Source organism: Triticum aestivum, chromosome 6B (assembly GCF_018294505.1).
Source record: "Triticum aestivum cultivar Chinese Spring chromosome 6B, IWGSC CS RefSeq v2.1, whole genome shotgun sequence".
NCBI classification, from domain to species: Eukaryota; Viridiplantae; Streptophyta; class Magnoliopsida; order Poales; family Poaceae; genus Triticum; species Triticum aestivum.
In genome coordinates, this window is record NC_057810.1 from 147,891,605 (window position 1) to 147,898,557 (window position 6,953).

Here is a 6,953-nt window from a genome sequence, read left to right on the forward strand (position 1 = left end):
CTACTTATAGCCCTCGGGCTACGAAGCCGAGGGGACGGGGCGTGGGTCGTGGGATTAACTGTGCCCACGACCCCACGCCCCCCTTTACCGCGCGCATTCACCACGCCTCGAGCGGTCGTGGGAGTCGCAACCGCCCCCCTTGGCACAGCGGATCTGCCCGAGTGCCGATGCATGGTAGTGGCGGGCCCGGCTCGCTGTCACGTCCCATCGGGAGCGTGGGGTGGAAGGCTCGCCGGGCTGGCGTGTGCCGCGTGGCGCATTTGTGGTGGGCGGCGGCCCGGGAAGCTTAGCAGGCACGCTACCTGCCTTCCCGCCAAAGAGTTCGAAATCGACCAACTACCCGCCAAGAAGAAGCCGGCTTCAGCAATCGGCCGGCCGTAAAGCGGACCAACGCTCTCCCAGAGCTCGGTGAGGGGGGAAGCCGCTGAGACTTCGCGGCCCCTCGACCACAATGCCTCACGGGCTTCGGGGACTACTGTCGGAGTAATGGGCCACGGGTAGCCTCACCCGGGTCCCAGGATTTATCAAGACTTTCGGCCAGCTCCGCCTAGCTGGGCCCCAAGCTGAGGCTCCGCCCTCCGGGGGCAGGCTAGCTTGGCAAGCCGGCCACTAGAGGGTACCTAATCGCCAGCCGATGGCACCATGAGCAACCGAATTCATCCAGCCGGCCTCTAGAGAGGGCGGGGTCAGGCAGGCAGCCACCCCGCAGCCTCAGAAGACGGCGCACGCTGGATTAGTCGGACTAAGAGGGGCCCGGCCTCCAGCAGGCGGCTGTCCCCACCCTCGAAGTAAGGGAACCATTAACCTGAGGAGACCAGGTGTGGCTACAGTGATCTCCTACTAGGCGGCGGGACTGTAGCCACGCTGAGTTGACTAAGCCCGCGTCATTAGCAGCACCGCTACAGTGAATGGCTTGTCGGCTCCGTACCAGACCAGTCGGCGGGGCCCACCAGGCGCCGGGCCCTAGTAGTCGGCGGAGAAGCCGAAGGCCGGAGATGCTGACAGCCGGGCCCAGCAGCCGGCCATATTACCAATGTACCCCTGGGGGTAGGCCTATATAAGCCCCCCAGGGCACCCATGCAAAGGTTCCCACTTTGATAGAACTAGCCAGATCACTAGAGCAGGGGAGAGCTAGCCTTGCTTCCTCCTACCTCTAGCATACAGCTCGAGGAGCATACTTATATCACTTGTGCCATAGTGATCATGCGGAGACCCCGCAGAGCAGGAGTAGGGGTATTATCTCCAAGGAGAGCCCCCAACCTGGGTAAAGTACGTCGGCGTTCGTGTCTACGTCTCATCCCGCTTCCGGGCACCGAGGACGTTCTACTCGCTCCCACCATGATAAGCCGTCCTTTGGCATATGTCGCACCCAACCCCCGACATCTAGGGCCCTCAGCCCGGGCATACAAGGGCAGCAGAAACCCAGGCGATGGCCGCTCGTACCAAGGCCTGGACGTCTCCTACCGCGCGATCTCGTCGGGGCGGCCGGGGACAGGCCGCTTCTTCGGCGGGAGCGGGTTGGGACCCTCTCGGGAGGCCTTCCCTTTATCTTCCGCTGAGAACCAGCGGATCGACGCCATTGGCATGAAGATGGAGGAGGGGCAAAGAAGAAGGAGCGAAGCAGGAAGAGATGGACTGCGGGGGCTCTCGCCCGTTCGTACTTATAGTCCAGAGAAGGCCAACCGTCGGCCTCCATGATCGTAGGTAATCATAACTCATTTTTGCATGCAGGGACTTGTTGAGTTGGGAAGTTGCCGAGGTAGCATGGGGAAGCGGAGACGCCCATGTCCCATCAGCCGCCACGCGGCGCCCAAGGCCGCAAGCTGTTGGAGCCCGCGACACTCCGCACTTGCCCCTTCGCTTCTTTGCTAAGCCAAGTCCGAGAGCGAATAGGGCCCGGGGGCTACTGTCAGCGTCCTGGGAACGGGGGTCCCCAGACTTGCCTGCCTGCGGCCTGTGGCATGGCTCGAGTGGTGGCCCAGTACGGCCCATCTTCATGAACACAAACTCAAGACCATCGCGAGGGGCCAAGCCTCAAGGCGCGGACGATGCAAGGCTTCCTCAGGAGCGTCCTCGCCAGGCAGGCTCGCGAGGAGGCGGAGAGGTCAAGACAAGGGTACCTCGCAAGGTGCTCGTGATGCAAGCCGTGACGATCAAGACCAGGCCGGCGCCGGCCTGTGCAGTGTCCTTGTTTCCCCTTTGGTGCAAAGGCGGCAAGCACAGGCGTGGAGTACCGAGGCATCAGGCAAAGGTTACCATTTCGGTGCAACGAGACCAAGACCAGCAGAGCGGCAGGATGGAGGTCACCGTGGAGCCCAAGGCAGCGTCATCGCCAGTGCCTTTGGCAGCAGAAGACCAACTTTAGTCAGGATAGCTTCTATTAGATGTTCCCCTTCAAAAGGGCCATTGTTGGCGCCCTTCCCGCTCAATATTTGGGAAGAGGACCAGGGCCTCTATATATAGAGCTAGCCACCACAGTAGAGAGAGAGAGAGGGACAAGCTCATACAGACCCCATCCGATCGAGAGGCGATCGAACTCTCCCAAGTAGTTCATCGCACCAGCCCAAGAACACCTCCTGCGAGGCTGTTCTTCCCCTTGTACTGTTCATCATCAGCCCCTGAGGCAATCCACCACACCACACATTGGAGTAGGGTATTACACCACAACAGTGTCCCGAACTAGTATAAATCTTGTGTCCCTCGTGTTGTTCTTCGTTTAGCTTAGATTCTCGTGAGGCGATCAGACGCGGATTGGTAGGGGGAAGATCTTCGCGCGCACCCCAGAGTTCGAACCTTAAGGGTCTGCCGGAACCCAACATCTGACACAGGCATCTTGAGGACATTGTATCCATGGTGAGTCACTGCCATGAACTTGGCTAGGGCTGGATACCCGAGGATGGCATTGTATGGCAGACGAATGTGGGCAACGTCGAAGTCAATGAGCTCCATACGGTAGTTCTTGCATTGTCCAAAGGTGACAGGGAGGCGGACCTGCCCTATCGGGGTGGTGGAGCTGTCAGTGACTCCTGAGAAAGGCTTGGTTGGCTGAAGCTGATCATATGGCACTTGAAGATTGTTGAATGTATCGACGGACAGGACGTTGAGTCCTGCACCATCGATAAGGGTCCTGGTGACTTGCACATTGCTGATGACTGGGGAACAAAGCATTGGGAGGACACTGGCTGTAGCCGCACACTTGAGCTGGTCCGCTGAGCTGAACGTGATGGCGCACGTGGACCACCTGAGAGGGCGCGTGGCCTCGACCTTGGGGAGGACTGCATTCACCTCGTGAGCAAACTTCTTGAAGATGCACTGAGAGGCTGGGGCCTGGGCACTGCCCAGGATGCAAGCGATAGCATGCAGCTCTTGGAAGCCCCCAGCCCCTCGTCCTGATGATGGTCGTCAATCCTTCTTCCCGGTGGTGGCAGAGGAGGAAGGCCTGCGTTGCCCTGCGGGCGATCCTTGCGAGGCTGATCCCTCCAAGCACGCTCGCGAGGCTGGTCCTACGAGTGGTCCTAGCAAGGTCGGTCACGCCACCCTTGGCGAGGGCCTTAGTCGTCCCATCGTCCTCCACCTTTTCCCCCTCCTCGGCCGTAGCCCCGATCGCTACACTCGGGGCGTCGACCGATACATCCTTCTCGCATGGCCCTGAGCTCTTAGCATTTGTTGGTCTTGTGGGTGTGGAGGTCGTGGTACACGTAGTACCGGCTGCCCTTGGACGATTCTAGATGGTCCCAGCCGCGCTTCATGTCTGGCTCTGCTGCAAACACGTCTGTTCCTTTGTGCTTCACATCCTTGGCCTTGGCTTTCTTTTCTTCAGGGTCTGCAGTTGGGAGCTCGAGAAGGGAGAGGCGCCCCTCCTCAGCCCTTGCGCACTTGGTTGCTAGGTTGAACAGCTCCAGAGATGTGCACAGGTCCTCGTGGATTGCCATCTCCTCCTTCATCTTGACGTCGCGAACACCATCAGAGAACACTGAGATGATGGCCTCCTCTGTCACCTTGGGAATCTTGAGGCGAGCGCTGTTGAAGCGCTGGATGTACTTCTGCAGGGTCTCTCCAGGTTGCAGCTTGATGCGGCGCAGGTCACCCACGACTGGAGGATGGTTGTGAGTGCCCTGGAAGTTGGCAATGAAGCGGGTGCGCATCTCTTCCCAAGAGGAGATCGTGCCAGGAGGCAGGTTCAGGAGCCAGGTGCTGGCACCATCTTTGAGCGCCATTGGAAACCAATTCGCCATGACCTTTTCGTCTCCATTGATTGCTTCGATGCCCAGCTCGTAGAGCTGCAGGAACTCCGCGGGGTCGGTAGTGCCGTCGTAGCGAGGAGGCAGATCCGGCTTGAACTTGCCTAGCCAGGCGACACTGCATAGCTCAGTGGTCAAGGCGCGGCAGCCTGCGGTGGCCACTAGAGCCCTTTGCAGACGCGGGGCTTGCTCCTGGGGATTCCCGCGCGCCGCCGCTAGAGGCAGCGCGGGGTCTTGATGTGCTGGCGCAGGGATGCGGTCTTGACGTGCCGGAGCACGGAGCACGTGAGCACCTTCTTGGGGACGAGGGATTTCTTTGCAGCTCCTTTCTTGTCGCGCGGGCGCTGGACGCGGTGGGTCTCGCCCAGGGGCCGCGCGCCTTGGAGACAAGGTTCCTTCTTGGGGAGGAGGTGGCGGAGGCACCTCCTGAGCTCCATCACCCACGCGGGACAGAGAGCGAGGCAGCAAGAGGGATGGTGCAGGGGAGCCCCCTGCGGCGCTGACGAGCTCGGTGATGCGGGCGAGCCATTCCTCGTAGAGGTTGTCGACGGGGCGATAGTTCAGGAGCTCGCGTGCTAGGAGCAACGTGGCATGCGCGTTCGTGGGAGCGTGACGGGCGTGCATCGACAAACTAGCTGCAGTCAGCGGCGGAGTGGCGGTGCGGCCTTCCCGCCGCACCAAGGTATGCAGTGACAACACCTGCTGCTCGTTCCCTGCCGGGCCGGTGGCGGTGTTGACGGCAGGCGATGGGGAGCGATGGGGAGGCCCACCAACAGGAGCCATCTGGGTGACGCGGGCGGAGAGAGCAGCCCGACGCACGGCACAAGCTTGGCGAGCGTCAGCCATGGATGCGACGGACGACCGAATGCGGAACAGCGGAAGAAAGATTCCGGCACACCCCTACCTGGCGCGCCAAATGTCGGATATCAGGTTCCGGCAAAACCCTTAAGGTTCGAAGTCTGGGGTGCGCGTGAAGATCTTTCCCCTACCGATCCACGTCCTAACGCCTCGCTATGAATCTAGGCTACACGATGAACAACACAAGGGACACAAGGTTGATACTGGTTCGGGCCACCGTTGTGGTGTAATATCCTACTCTAGTGTGTGGTCTGGTGGATTGCCTCAGGGGCTGATGATGAACAGTACAGAGGAAGAACTGCATCGTGATGAGAGGTGTTCTTGTGGTGGTGGTCAACTTCCGAAGGATTCGATCCCCTCCTACTGTGGTGGCTCTCTATATATAGAGGCCCTGGTCCTCTTCCCAAATATTGAGCGGGAAGGGAGCCAACAACGGCCATTTTGAAGGGGAACATCTAATACAAGTTGTCCTGACTAAAGTTGGCCTTCGGCTGCTAAAGGCACTGGCGATGACGTTGTCTTGGGCTCGACGGTGACCTCTATCCCACCGCTCCGCTGGTCTTGGTCTCGTTGCACCGAAATGTTTACCTTTGCTTGACGCCTCGGTACTCCGCGCCTGCGCTTGCCCCCTTTGGACCGAAGAGGAAACAAGGTCACTGAGAAGGCCGGCGCCCGCCTGGTCTCGATCATCATGGCTTGCGTCATGGGTACCTCGCGAGGTACCCCTGCCTTGATCTCTTCGCCTCCTCGTGAGCCTGCCTAGTGAAGCCGCTCCTGAGGAAGCCTTGCGTCATCTGCCCCACGAGGCTTGGCCCCTCGCGGGGGTCTTGAGCTTGAGTTGATGAAGATGGGTCGTACTAGGCCACCACTTGAGCCATGCCGCAGGCCGCAGGCAGGCAAGTTTGGGGACCCCTTTTCCCAGAACACCGACAGCGGCCATTATAATAACCTTAGTCTCTTTAGCCTTTCGATCACGCTCGACAACACAACAAGCACACACACAACGACAGATAGAGAGGTGATATCTAGCAGCGTTCCAATGGAGTTCGGCCAGCATAAAGTGGAGACCCACGCAAGGTAGATGGTTCTCTCGGTGGTGTACACCATCGACCCAGCCGTGGTGGACGACTACATCAACACCATTGAGAAGTTGCTTGCTCAAGACAAGTACAGGGTGGTCGACAACGACCTCCAGTACACCGGCGGTCGTCCCAACATAGATCAGAAAGTTGTCGTCTCCTAGTTGTGCATGCGCCATCAATGTCCTCATCTACATCTACTGCATGGCCAGAGAGCCTTCCGACCATTTCGGTATGTTTGTCAACAACACTGACTACAAGTTCGCTACGGCGGAAACCACCGACGATGTAAAAGTGCTCAGGGTTACGAGCTTGGCCTGCAAGAACCTTGTCGAAATTTGTGAGCACTCCAGGGTCTGGGGAAGCACGAATACAGACTGCCTGGTTGAACTCGCCTCGGCCATCATCGACCCATACTACAAAAATATGGAGCAGGATGCCAATAGAACACATCCCATATCATGGCACGGGGCCTGGATGTGGCAACTGGATGAACCTCACCTCAGGCTCGCAGCCAAGAGCGTGTACACATGCTACAAGATGCACATGAGGATCGTTGACTTGAGGAAGTGCCTTGTTACCCAAATCGACGAGGCCGGATCGAGCCACAAGCAGAGCAGTAGCGGCAAACGTCACAAGAAGTTGATGATGATCAAATGATTGTTTATCCTAGTTAATTATGCATGTAATATATAGTTGACTTTGGTGTGTGGAAATGCCATATGTGTAGTAGCCACCTATGTAATTATGCATGTAATAGTTTACTTTGGTGTGT